This window comes from Charadrius vociferus, unplaced genomic scaffold (assembly GCF_000708025.1).
Source record: "Charadrius vociferus isolate BGI_N301 unplaced genomic scaffold, ASM70802v2 scaffold104, whole genome shotgun sequence".
Lineage (NCBI taxonomy): Eukaryota > Metazoa > Chordata > Aves > Charadriiformes > Charadriidae > Charadrius > Charadrius vociferus.
In genome coordinates, this window is record NW_009648255.1 from 2,296,520 (window position 1) to 2,311,668 (window position 15,149).

Consider the following 15,149-nt stretch of genomic DNA (forward strand, 5'->3'; position numbering starts at 1 on the left):
GTGGTAAACCCAGTGCTCCTGGAGCTCCCGAGGCTCGAGTATGTGCACGGATGCTCTAAGGCTTGTCCTGTAATAGGGAAGGGCCGTGGCATGTAGTTCTTCTTTGCTCCTGAAGACACAAAATTGAGATTTACATAATACATTTCACTAGTTTTATATGCTGCTTAATCCAGTTATATGTTCAAATGGGGGGAAAAAGCTGATGGCAGAAAAAGGAAGTTAAACAACAGACGATATATATGTTGAAGTGTAATGTTCTGGCTCATAATGATATCCACATCAAGTGGCGAATATCTCAGCAGAAATGTCTTTTGTACTCTTTGTTTCTCTGGTCTCTTTCATTAATCTTGCTGTCATGAGCTGTTGTCTGTGAGCTTTTAACTTAAAATCTGTGCCTTGTAGTTTCATCTTTCTGAGCATTTCTGCTTATTTTAAGTTTGAGATTCAGGTTCATGTTCATTTGAAGATTGTTCTATCAGTATATATTTGAAGAGCTTTATTTTACGGTTCAATAACTGTTAGTACCTTGGAGCTCTGTAAATCTTTTACTATGAAGGGAAAAAAATAAAATTACTTCACAAGATGGTCTGTTGATATAAATTGGCATTCCTCTACAGAATTGTAAATTAAAGTCATGGTTCCTTAAAGGAGATGAAATAGTCTGTAAAGTACTGCCTCTGTCTCTTTCAAAATCTGTGTGGAATAACTTTAGTAAGATGGTAGAAATAACTTCATTTTAAAAAAGAAATGCTCTTGCATAGCAGTTTGTCCTTCTAGAATTTTGCTGGTTTAGGTGCATGGAGATTTTCTGCTCTAGGTTGAATATTTCAAAAATGCTTTGTTTAGATTGTTAGCTGAAAGACCAGTTCCAAAATGCTGAAAATGGAAACTATTGAGAAGTGAAGAAGGTATACAAAGGGGTTTACTGCAGCAAAGCTTAGTGACTAATTTGTAGGCGCTCCTGGCTGCGGGAGCGGAGCTGATAGCTCCGAGTTGTGTGCCGAAGAGCCGTCTGCAGTCCACAGAGATTTGGCTACATAGGAACGGGTTTACGTAGCTACTGTTTTGATTGTGGCAGCGAGCGAACTCTAGTGAACATCAAAGAAAATCCACATACTTAAGGGACTGTCTTGTATTTTGCGTTAAACAACTGTTGGGTAAAATGTGGCAACTCTTCCTTGAAGTCGATGCCAGGTCCAGAACTTGGCGCTTTCCAGGAGGATGTCCCTTTGACTCTTGACTTGTGTTTGCTGTGGCTCCTCACCCTGGCTCCAGGGCTCTGGCAGTCCTCAGGACGAGCTTCAGCAGCGTGGGAGGAGCGCGTCTCAGTTTGACAAGCTAACCTGCATCTCTGGCGCAGTCTTCAAATTCTGTCGGTATTGTACTTTGAATGTAGCTACCTGAAAGGCTCCCGTGGGAAGTGTGGTCACAGTAACTGGCTTTGCAAATCCCGTGCCAGGTTGGGTGTTCAGATGTATCGGTGTAGGGCTGTAGCAAAACAGTTTTAGCTCTCTTGGGAACTTGAGGGTGAAAATGTAGGTTTAAAAGACTTTGTGAAACTAAACATGTTTGTTTTTTTTTTCCTTTTTCCTCAATCATGTATTTTGACCGAAAAGCCCAGCAAGACTTGTATCTGCATTTAAACCACTTGCGAATTTAAACATAAGCGCTCTTAATGGTTTATTTCTCTTTTGTTCTGTTTTCAGTCTCTACTCAGGAGATTAGGTCTGCTGCCTTGGTGATAAAAGGTGTGAGGAAGGGCAAAAGTCTGTATGCAGAAAATGAACACGTTCAACCTGTTTATGCCAGAAATATGAGGACCTGTAATATTTCAGTGTTGGTTAAAGACGGGTGATATTGTGGCAAAACGTATCCGTGATCCAGCTGTTGATACGAATGTTAAAGAATTATGAGTTCCTGTTTTCCCAGTGCAGAAGTAGCTGGGGAGCCTTGAAATAAGTGTTTGTTCTTGGGAAGAGGGGCTGTTACTAACTGCCATGAGCTGAAGTGTGTGTGAAAGGGGGTCTTCAAGGCTTGGGTGGATAGGGCTGATACTGATGGGACGGAAAAATCATTTTAAAGAATTACGTGCTTTTTGTAGCCTGAAAAGTAGAGAAATACAACAATTCTTTCATCGTGAAGCAATGAAACAGATCTCTTGAGCGTTCCAAATGAAGATCACGGTCTGTGCAACAATTAGAGGAGTGGCAGGTTTCCCCACCGCCCATTTTTTTTCAAATCTGATATAAAAGTCTGTAAACTTTGTCCAAATAAACATGTTGGCAATCAAGAAACATTTTTGAAGTTTAGTATTTATAGGTCTGATTTTGGAGAAAGGAATTTAAAATGGAGTGGATCTAAACTGAGAACCAAAAGCCACCTAACTCCAATTAATTTAAAAATAACTTTCTAGATTTTTTTTTTCTCAATGCATATTTTAATTATAACAAGTAGGACAAAAGCATACTTTATTTTAATTGCACAATCTAAAAACACATGAAGTGAGTCACATCAGTAACTGAAATCAATAGACTGTGTTCTGTTGACTGTGTAAGTATTATGGATCTTCATTTATAACTCAATGAAACATTAAAGATGCTGTACCACTGACTGCACAGCATCTTAAAGTGAAATATCAGGTATTAGAAGTATGTTATGCGTTACACCCCAACTTTATGAAAAATTATTATCTAAGGCAAAAATGTAAAAATAGGTTTAAATGTGTTCTGATATGTATGTTCTGATTTTATCAGTACATTCATGTGTGTTTAATGGTTGTGAAATATCTTTTGTGAAAGTTTAGAACAATAATTTAATAACATAATACCATAATAAATTAATTCAAATTTGCTGACAATGTAAATTTCAAGTTACTTGGTAACATGAATTTGTTGACATCTTATATTTAAATCTTTTTTTTTTTAACTTTTGCATACAAACCAAATTTTCTACTCGCATAACCTTTCAAAATGGTATAAACCTATGTTTATTTATATACGCACAGACATTATGTATACTTATATATGTTGTAACAATGTAAGGTAGGTGCAAGACTTTGTTACAATTTAGAATTTTTGTTTTTGCGTAGTTTAAAAATGGGACGTCGCTCCTCAGACACGGAAGAAGAGAACAGAAGCAGAAGGAAAAAGAAACACCGCAGGCGTTCGTCTTCAAGTAGTTCCTCAGACAGCAGAACATACAGCCGTAAAAAGTCTGGAAGGAAATCAAGGTCAAGGTCGCGGTCTCGAGATCTCCAGTCTCGTTCCCATTCTTATGAGAAAAGGTGCGTTTATAGTAATTTACTGTCTGTTGCAGTTGTTTACAAATGGGGCTCTTTCCTGTTATGGTACAAAGCCGGAGGTGTTCGAATCCAGTGTGTAGTCAGTTCTAGGTTGGAATTTTATAGCAAAGTTTGCTCTGAATCTTGGAAGATGTAGCACTTTCCACTTACATTGAAAGAAAAAAACAAAACCATCACCAAAAACCCCGAAACACCTTTCCCCCCTCTGAGAATACAAACCCAGTGTATATGTAGATCCAAAGGTAACTTCCTTATTAAAACAAACAAAACCCCACAAACTAAAATAACTTCTCCTTTCTCCTCCTTCTAATATAATAGTTCATATATTAGTGCCAGTTGGAAAAGTGGTTTCATTCAACTAGTTATAGACCACTCTGTGTTACTTTTTCCTGTTGTAATAAACCAAGTAGGTCTTTCCAGACAACAGGATAGACTTTCTCAATAGATAGACTCAGGGTGGTTTTACAGTAGGTCTATACATTTGCTGCAACAGCTCGTTTTCATCGTTATTCTTGCTTTTTTTGTACGTCTGCAGAATATAGTAGTCAGCCAGGTGTTTGCAACATAGATCATGTGGCTAAATCTACCAAATTTTTCTTGACCTAACATCATATTTCCTTTGTCAGAAGCCCCTTTCAGTACCTGGCCTTTTTGGGCATCCTGGTTGTCTCTCAGTCTGACTTGCGGTGATCCTGGGGTAGAACTGACCGGGTGGTGGTTAATTTATTAATAAGTGGAGCTGGAAAATACTCATTGTGTCTAGCTGTGCTGTAAACGTATTAGAAAGTGCTCATGAAAAACCTTCCTTTAGCTGGCAGAAGAGTGTGTCAATGAGGGGCAAGTTGGCTGGTTGTGGGGGGTTTCTTATTTATTTCCATCCTCCCTTTCTTCTGTTCCTGCTTAGCATCTCCATACAGCCCTTAGGGGACACAGTGAGATGACATGGGCTGCGATGCCAACAATATGCTGATGACACGCAGCTTTATGAATCTCTTTAGTCCAGTGCAGGCATGGCTATCTCACAGATAAAACCAGAGCTTGAAGGGAGATTAGAGTCTGGACGAAGCCCAGTTGACTTAAATTGAATCCAGAAAAGACGAAAGTGTCTGCTTTTAGGATCTGGCTGGCACCTTTGCTTTGCCCTTAGTTTAGGGCATTTGCTCCTGGCAGTTAAGTCACCATTACACGCTGGGGTCCTGCCGGATTTATCCCTGACCCTTAAGAATCAAACCAGCAGTCTCTCTGTTCTTCATCTTCATTTAGCAGGAACATTGCATTCCTTTCTCAGCTGAAGACCTGTTCTTTCGTAGTTATCATATATATCCTTTCCAGTTCGGACTACTGCAGCATTACTTGTACGTAATACAGCCCCTTATCCCTTATGGTAGCACGTAAGCACGTGTCACATTGGCTACGCCCTGAATTACAGAAATGTTTCTATGTGGTGTTGTATTTTAATATTACTCAAACATAATAAAGCCCAAAAACACGGAGGCTCTCATAAGGATTGTAATTGTTATTTGGTTAACTGTTAGGGACACGGAGAGGAAATTTTACAGAAGATTAAGACTTGGGAGATATCCCTCCCACCAGTTTTTTGATAAGTTGGTTTAATTTATATATTTAGTATGTATTCTTTCACTTTTCTCCTGTGTGTATAAGAATTTTTTCTTTGAATAAATGAAATGGGGAGGATGGGGGGAGGGGGAAGGGAAGTAGCGTTGTGGCTCCTGACTGAACTCAGGAGAAAATTTCCAAGCTCAAATGGAATAAATTAATACTGATTATTTGATTACTAATAGTACTTAAAAAAATCTGTCTACATCAGAGCAGAACAAAGATTGCATGTTACGAAAGTTGAGATAACAAACCTGTAAGTATATGTGTAGATAGAGAAAATATTTTTAGGTGTACATAATTTAAAATGCATTTTTATGTTTACATTTTATGTTTGTATGTAGTGTGGCTGGAAATAATGGTATAGAGTGGCAGTGCAGAAGTTAACATCTTATGAATTTCATTTTTAGCGCTGGAATTGTAGTCCTTATCCTATATGGTGTACATCTCTGTAAATCCTGCTGAGAATGTAGGTCTAAATATTTCTTCAACCTTAGATTAGGTGAAGAGGCAGTGAGTCCCAGTGAGCTGGTCATGGGGCTGGTGAGAGCTGGGTTGTGTTCCTGGCTTTGTCCTTGAAGTATTGCATGATTTGGGGCAAATCAGTTAACTCCTCTTTCTCCTTCTGCCCTTTTTCTGTCTTGTGTATGTTTTAGAAGGGAAGCTCTTTAGGACAGGCATTGCCCAGGTGAATGGGAATTACTTATTACAGTGTAGTAGTGGTATCTGAGGCTTCTGCAACATGTTATAATGCAAAAAACCACAGGTTTGTATGTCCCTTTTAAGTAAACTGTTAGGTTTTTTTTGTTCCTGTTTGGTTTATTTGGTTGGTTTTTTAGAAGCAGCAGCATACTAATAGCATGCTTTTGTTTTAAACGCAGACACAGATCGAGCAGTAGTTCTTCTTATGGTTCTAGAAGAAAACGCAGTCGTAGCCGATCAAGGGGCAGAGGCAAATCCTACAGGTCTCAAAGATCAAGATCAAAAAGTAGAACAAGAAGGTAAGGATCTTTTCTAGGAAAAATAATTATTTCTACTATAAAAACATTAATTTAAAATCTCCATATAGTTACTGAGTTTGGAATATACTAGAAGTAATGGTTGCAAGTGATCATCTAAACTACACGTCGCTTGAAACTCTTCCTAATGTGAAATCTCTGTGCTGTGCTTTTGATGTACTAAATCTTCAAATTAGACTGGTGGAACAGTTGGCTTTGAACATAAATTGTATATTTTGCATTTGACCAAGTGCAAAAAACATTAATAAAGTCACCTTGGTTTAATTGTAATCATCTGAAGACTTCTCATGGATTTTTCTGATTACTGATTTCCGTAACTCCCATGCATAACATTGGCCCCCTGAACATCAGACTAAACTGTTGATTTCTCATCTGCATTTCCCTTAGAAAGAGATGAGTATTTAGATATGCAATTTTTCCTTAATATTTAAATATGTATATGGTGCTGAAATCTTTCGTAAATTGGATTGTGACAAATGAATATTTTCAATAATAAATGTAATTTAAATATTTACATCTTAAGCTTCACACTTCCGTAATTAAAAGAAGCTCAGTTTTTTTGTGTGTGTATTTTTCAACTAAAAAGTTGAAATAAAGTTTATCCCTGGCTATCAGAATTACCGTTAGCATTTTCTATTGAATTTAGATTAGTTATTGAGTGTATCGGGCAGACCAAAGCTTTTTTGGTGTCTGTTTACAGATCTTCAGCTAGGTAATTTTGTGTACCTGTACTCAGAATTTAGTAAAGCATGTTATTTTCATATACCAAATCAGTAGAGCTGTTGCCTCTAAAAGTTGAAAAATTGTTGTTGAAAGATGTGAAGGTTTCTCTTTCTCTTATTTGTATTCTCTCATGACTTATTCACAGCTGTTCGTTATAGTAGTTGCCTGGACACTTATTGCTACAGTGCCTTTGTAGTAGCAATTTGGTTATTTAAACTGTCTGATCTCTCTTTGAGTGTACTTACCATCTGAGCTGTAGACCCCAGATAAGCTACTGCGCTGCGTGTGGAAATATTCCTGTAAATATCCGCTGTTTTGCTATCAGACTCAGTTTAAAACACTGAAATGTCAAAAGAGTAAGGTGAAAATGAAGGTGTTTTTCTGTATGTCAGGTACTCAGCATTAGGAAATACAATAATCTGATTTAAAGATCTAGGTTTTATTGTAATAAGTATAAATTGCAGATCTCATTAGACGTAGTCCAAGGGGATTACTGATGTTAATCGTCACTGCAACATATGGAAATTATGCACCTAAAAACTTTAAAGACATGACTACTGTTTATTTCATTTTGTGCTAGGAAATACTGTATATAAAATATTTTATGTATAACGTATACTAGCTTTTCAGTACTATAGCTGCAAAGGTATAGCTGCAGGTCACTTTAAATGATATTACTATTCAGAGACACGGTTCTTCAGGGAAAATATTTATAAATAACATCCTAAATTATAACAGAAGAGTCTTTTGGCATGTTAAAAGCGTAAAACTAAACCCAACAGGACACATTGAATCCTTTATTGTTTTGTTGGGTTTTTTTTCCAAGTCTGCTCTCTGCTGTCACGTTACACTGAGAAGCCATGGATTAATCTTGTTTCTGGAGAAGAGTTAAATAGGTTGCAGAAAGCTGCTACTACAGGCCTGTGTTTTCCCTGTCTGTTAGCGGTGAGGCAGTCGCAGCAATGCTGAGTAGTGCCTTTCTTTGCTATCTCAAAATCTGTCTCCTGCACTCGATCGAAGGTATGAACAGCTTCCCTAAGACGACCCAGTACGTTATGATTCTTCAGGCTGGAAAAGAGATCGTGGGGGAAAGAAGGAATGTGATGGAGGGGTATTAAAAAAAATAAAAATTAAAAATAGAATGGCAGGAACAGATGATTAAGGAATGAGTGTTTCCTGTCTCCTCCAGTGTAAGAGCTGGGGCAGGTGCGAAGTGGATGAAATCAGCTGGTGGCAGATCCGAGTCAAACAAAAGGAGGTGGTTCTTATATATTGGGCTGTGGAAGGCCTTGCTGTTGGAGGTTGTGGCTACCAGAAGTTGAAATGAATAAAAAAAGCAGTCAGACAAGCAAAATCCATTTAAAGCTGTTAAATGCAGAGCGACAATATTTGTTTTTGGAAATGTATGTATTTGTAGCGCTGAAGTGGAATTTTCCTAAGAATTTGGCATCTCTGATTCATTAATTTTTTGCTGGGGGTGGGGCAGTTTATTTTCATATGACTTTTAAAGGTAAGTACTGAAGAAAACACTTATGTGAACTCGCTAATAAAATGATCGGAAGTAACTCCGTCAGCCACCTTGCGTTAGTGTCGTAAGGAGCGTGTTACCCACTAAAGTATTCTTGGTGATCTCCACCTTCTGAATTGCCAGTGGCAGGGAGTAAAATCGACTGACCCACCTGAAAAGCCGCAACGTGAGATACAGCAATAAAGTGAAGATCATCTCTACGCTTCTCGTGTTTGTCATGTTGTGGTTGTCCCTTCAGAGTCGCACCTTTTGGACTTCAGCAACTGTGATTTTATAATTTTATTTTAATTTTTTTTCTTCCCCAATGGGAACGGGACTGACACTAGAAAACTAGTTTAATATTGGAAGTTAAGATCCATTACATGGTATCTTTAAATCACTGGATTTATTTTTGGTATAAGTCATGCAGATGTCACACATTTTGTATCCCATAAAGTCTTTTGTCCCCACAGTCCCTTGTCAAGTTAGGATAATTTGTTTTTCAAGGTGCTGAAACTGTTGGTAAAAGTATATGTGACTGTAATGTTTTTTTTTTTTTAAATAACTTCTCTAACATAGGTGTTTTATTTGAGTGAATGATTTACAGAGCTCCAACTGTGTGGAATACTGAAATACCAAGTTTTAATTTGACAAGTTAGATTTTTACCATGACTTGTTTTGAAAATATTTTGTGTAGGTATTGTTTGTAACCCAAAATGATTTTTTTGTACTTTACTTTAGAAGGTAAGAAAACTTGTGCATATAATAAGTATTTTATTTTAGATGCATTTTTTTAGAGTCAAAAAAGTGGGGCTTCCTAGTAATGCTATAAATTTAAAGCTGTCCTACAGCAAGACAGTACAATGCAAATACGACTTAATAAGATCACAAACTGAATTTCAGCAAAACAACCAAGATTTACATTAAATTAGGAATTTTAAAACCGATTTAGTTTGTTTTACTGAGCATTTGCTTAATAACATTTCGCCTTCTTGCAATCTTTTTAAAGACAATAATTCGTCTGTGAAATGCGGGCACATCCTCAGTAGAAAAATTGAAAGCAACAGCTCACTTTCTGAAACCACACATACAGTGATATAAAGAAATATTTCAGCTCTACAAAATTTAATAAATCATCCCATTTCCTAATTTGATCATATTAGATGCTGATGTGGAAGAAGCATTTCAAATACCATCTCCTCATTAATATACATCAGTCTGGGGAATAGAATGGAATACTTATGCAGAGATGTCACAGTTACTGTTTCTTAGTTTACTAAGTGGAACAGGTTGATGTGATACTGGGTGCTATTTGTCAATGTCTTGCTAAAATGGTTTGGGTCGAGTTATGGAGTCCAGAAAGACGGCGGCTGATAAATCAAAAGTGGATTGAGTGGACAGGAGGCAGTGATTGATACTGTGACAGGATATGAAGAAAGGAATCTTGATACAAGCATGCATGATATTGAATATGAGAAGGAAAATGGCCCTGGAGTATGGATATTATTCAAGGAAATGAGAATAATAATATCATCTTGAAATTATTGCTGGGTGAAGATTAGGATAGTTCTTATTAGAATATTACGCTTCTCTGGAGTGGAGAAACTCACATTTCATATAATTTCTATGTGGATATAGTCTTGTTAATATTTTTAGAGTTTTCGCTGCAATTGTTCGGCAAGTCAATCGTATATGAAAATACTTACTTTACATCAGAACTTGCGACGCAAATCTTTTAATTCATGTAGCTTTAAATAGAATTAACCAAAATATGCTAACCTTTATTCCCTGATTTCATACAATTCAGTGATTATGGAGTATTTCACTATAATTGCCTTTAAATATGCAAGTTTGTCTTTATTGTCTGCCAAGTGTTTTTGGCTTTTCCCTTTATGTTAAACTGAAAACTGCTGTCTTGAAATATCTTTAACACTGTTCAACTTAGATTGACACAATAACAGCCGGTACATCTATACGTATCTGAGAAGAGAAAAATATCACGTGTAAAGTCATCCTGTTTGTAGAATTGATGCCTTTGGACTGTCAGTGCAGGAGGTGTTTGATCAGTGTGTTGGTTGGGTTTGATTTTTTTTTTTTTTTTTTTTTTTCAGAGTGGGTGTGTGGGTACACGATTACATCTTATTTCTTTACCATTGTTCCAGTCTAATTGATTTAATATTGACTGTGTGCATCTTAGAGCAGTCCAGTGGCAGGGCGACCTACTTCTTATGGGTGGCTTTGGAATGGACTTGTTTTTTGGTATGAAAAAGCAGCTTGCTGACTCAAGTCGCCATTATCCCAGCAAGGTAAACTAGAATTAACTTATGTTCAACACTTGTAGCTGGCCAGAATTCTTCATGTTTAGCACTTCTAGTTTGTAATATTTAAAAATAGGGTCCTCTACTCATGCAGAGAAGTGCAATGTGAAAAGGGTCATTTAATAAAGAATAGTAAAACCCCACTCATTTCTTTAAAATAGTGCTGTGTTGGTACACCTGCTGAATAGTCAGGTTCACAAATGCAGCGATCTCTAAAGGTAGTGTAATTTGCATCGCTTGGTTTATGACACAGGGTGACGATGGCATTACAAGAAAGGAAATTCCCACACCCCTTCCTAGGTGTTTTTTCAACACTTCTGCCTCAAGCACAAATACAATCCCGGACAACGCGCACCCTGAAGTTCGAGGTTCTTGCCATTGGGTTTGAGCTATTCTCAGAAAGGTCACAGCTTCATTCAGACACTTATTCATGGCTGGGGCAAGCTGTAAATCCGGGCTGTGTGTCACTTGTTTACCTGTGTTCTTTATAGCGTAGCCACTCTAGAGGGAAGATCTTAAGCTTTTTGCAGGTTTCAGTTCTTAATACTGGCAAGAGCCGGTCCTCTTTTGCATGAGGTTGTGGGTTGGTTTTTTTTGTCTTTGAGAATTTCCTTTTTTAGTATCTTCCTAAAAATAAATCCAAACCATTATTAGCAAATATTTTAGTAGCGTTGATACTGCACAGTGAAAGGTTGTTTGTAAGACTTTTCAAAGATATAAACAGTATTATCATTGAATGCTTTTGTTATTTGCATGACTGGGTCTGTCTTCAGTTGGTCTCTCATTTTTCCATGCGTAGTATTATTTTAGTGTGGTGGTGTTAATGTGTTAAGGTCCTTCCAAATTAAAACCGTGGCCTGTCAGATTTTACAGCTGATAACGAGTGTTGGATTAAGACATAATCTATACTAACTTGTGTTCAAACCTTCCTTTTCGTTTCAGACTGTATCTGTCTGTTCTGGCTAGTGCACACTAATGGATAGCTTCTAATAGATTACAGTGCGGAGTTTTAATTATGAACAACTTCAGGAAGAATTTTCTAGAACAGCATCAGCCTGAAAAAAAACCCAAAAAAGGTTCTTAGGAGAGAGGAAGATAAAAGGGATGTGCATTTTGAGGTAGACCTTAGTGTCAGCAGCAATCTGTAATAGAAGAGATAACAGCAGATAAACAAAGAGCGAAATTGTGAGGAGCCTTGCAAATTAGACCGAGAGTTTATGGAGGGACAGGAGGAGGTAGAGGAGAGATCAATGAAAAAAAAACAAAACAAAACCAAACCAAACCCAAAACAATGGAAGGACTCCAAGTAGTGGGCAAAGATCATCACACAAATAAGATAAATTGCAGTTGTGTGGACTTAGAAGACTGATTTTTAAGAACGTTGTGAAGAAAGACTAAATTTAAATGTGATGCAGATGTATGGATGAAGCTGAAGTTGGGTTCGGCTGAGTAGAGGTCTTGCCTGTGGGAACAAGCATTAACACAGGTGCTGTTAGCTGTTGTGGGGCGAGGGAAGGGCCTCGGGAAGAAAGTAAAGGTTTTCTGAACTGACCATCCTGCAGACATCAGACAACATGAGTTTTATTTCTGATGGGAAGGAGGCGGAAGGAATTAGGAAGTGAAGTCTGAGTACCAATAGCAGTATTGACTGAGAGCAATGAGATAGCTGCGAGGGAAGGGAGAGGGTACAGCCGTGGCTCTTTCTGCTTATCTGCTGCGAGAAAGAAGAAATGGCAAGACAACTGTGAAGAACAAGGTTGGGCACACGTGGTCAGACAGTGTTGAAAAGCTGTCTTAATCTGTAAAACTGCTTTGGAAATGCCTCCTTTGGAAATGGATCCAAGAGTTTTCCAAAGAGAAGCAGATGAAAGTCCTATAAGAAATCAAGCAATGCTATTTAGTCAGAATACTTCTTTTGAAATGTTTCATTACTTCTTTTGGCTGGTAGTAGCTACTGGAGTTACTATTCTTTTAAATTTTTGATCTGCTGCTTATGATATTTTTTCTTCTGTCCTTGCTAGGCAAATTAGCACACTCACATGCAACTAGCTCTATGGACCCACATAGTTATGTACAGAATCAGCGTAAATATTACATGTTTCTCTCTCTTCTTACTGGTGGGGAAGGGGAAGTTTGGAGTCTTTTGTCCATAAGAATGTATATTTCTTTAAGATATTATAGTATTTCTTTCATTAAACTTCAGCTAAAGGCTTGGGGCAGGGAAGAACAAGCGAAATTCAGATTACTGAGTTTGCTCATGTGATCTTTAGTTTTTCTGTGGATGGTAACGTTGGATCCTATTTCCTCTTTTTCCCCCAATAAATCAAACCCTGCAGTTTTTATTTAGGATCTTGTTGCATCACGGGTTGTATCACCAATAGTCTCTAAAAATCTTTTTTTTTTAGCTACAATAACTGACTTTTTTTCAAAAAGGAACTTAACTGTTTGTCTACGTGAGTGTACTGGAAAAAATACAGGGGCAAAGCAGTAGCACTGAAGATATCCTGGAGCGATAACCCACCAATGAGCACATTACCGAGATCTAATTGACCACTTTGGGAAATTAAACTTCATAAGGCAATGCCAAGGGCTCTTAAGTTATCAATAAGGCCAGATAGCTGCTAGTGACAGTTGCTTTGATGCCCTTCATTGGTATATAAAAAAAAGCCTTAAAAAAGATATGAATGCATAAGTGCTGCTCATTTAGAGCTAAGTATTGAGTCTAATTACATGTAAACTTTTTTCCTTAAGCAGTCCAGGTGTTGTGTACACAGAACGTGTTTTAGGTATAGCTTCTTATTTTTCTAAAATCTTTTCTTTCTCCCTTTGGGAAAGGGTGTTTTTGCAGGTTGGTGTTTTTTTGGGGGGTGGTTTTTTTTTTTATGCTTCATTTTTCTGTTTGGGAAAAGGTACTCAGGAAGACAAGAAGAATAATATGATTCCCCTTAGTAAAGAACTGGCTTTTTGATTTCGATGTGTCTACATCCTAAACTACTATGTATTTTTACTTTTTTTTTTATCCTCTTTTTCTCTGCTACCAAAGCTCTGGCCATGAAATAGAATATATTATTTTTTGCTGCAGAGATCATGTTTCTAGAGGCAGCTATGCAAACCAACATATAGCAGATGTCTTAAAGATGCATTGGTAATACAAGACAGTCATTGTTTGCTCTGTAAATGGCGGCTGTTTCCAGCGTCAGTTTCTCGAACGTGATTATCGAAACGTGAAACTAAAAATTGTAAACAGTAAAATGTTTCAACTAAATTCCACTTTATTCCCGTCTTTCATTCTTTCTAATTCTAACAACACGTAACAGTAACAGTATCTAGTTAAAAAAGATGTAGGCAAAATACGTGTATTTCTGCTGAAAAAGTGTTTTACTATATCTTTTCTATGGGACTCATCAGAATGTAAAAAGTCCTCGCAAGAGTAACAGCTACCCTGTAACAACAGAACACAAGTAGCTGTCAACCCCGTGTATCTCAAAAATTCAACCTGAATTTTGTTGAACGTACCTAAGTCAACCTTGCTGGAGTTGCGTGTGCCAGAGTGGAGATTGCATGTACAACCCTAACTCAGCTTCCCTGTTCGCGACACTTTTAATGATGGATTACTGCTTCTTCCACAGATTCCTTGCCACCTTTACTTCAGGTATTAATAGACTGGTTGCCATAGTCCTTCTCGATTACCTTTGAATATTACTCTTGTGTTATTTTATTCAAGTTACAGGAGGGGCAGTTATAACGAGACCATTTTTACAACCAACCACCTTGGGTCAGGGGTCAGCAACATTTGAAGTATGCCGTGCCTGATGCTGTGCATGTTTCAAACTAGAGGTTAAATATGTTGCTAGAAATATATCAGGTCCTGGGAGAAGTTAATTACCAGAGAGATAAGATGTTTGTCAGTAATATCTTGCCTCTGTGGCTAAAAGCGAGTCTGGAGCTTCCTGGGAGCCGGGACCTGGGCATCACTGCCCTTTTTAGCTGTTCTTCTCAAGGTATCATGGTTCTTTGCTCCTAGCTGTGCTGTATGCTGTTCCAAATCCATCTTTGGTAGTTGCTGACGCTTGCTTTAGAGGGTTTTGTTGGTTTTTTTAGAGATGATTGCTCTTCTGTATAAATCAGCACACATGCCCTGCAATTCTTGGATCACTGCTTTTGTCCAAGATTTCACCTGCAGCCATTGCTCAGCAGCAGGGCATTGCTGTCTTCTGAGGAGGACAGTAGCTGCCGCGTGCGGTATTTTTGGTATCTTTGTACAAATTTCCATATAAATCAATTGTTCTTCAAGATCCAGATAGGCAGCTGCCAGTTTTTGTGGATCTTACGACCAAAGTGTGCTTTGGGATTGAGTTCACGCCAGATTAAGCTGATGAAAGTTGGGGTACTGCGACACTTTCCTGACTGCCCCTTCATCCTTTAGTGCCTGCTCTTCTCCTCCCACCTCTGCGCTTCAAGGTAGTTCGGTGTGCTGATCAGTCTGCAAGCGCTCCCTCGCGCTCTTTTCGTGAGGAGCAAGAGAATAGGGCGAGACGCCCGCGTTTGGAGAACGTGGGCTGGGGAAAAAAGGGTCGAGTCTTTGTGGCTCAAGTTGAGATCAGGTGAGAGGCAATTTTCAAGCTGGAGTAAGGCACTGTGGACAGGGAGAGGTGCCAGTTTCT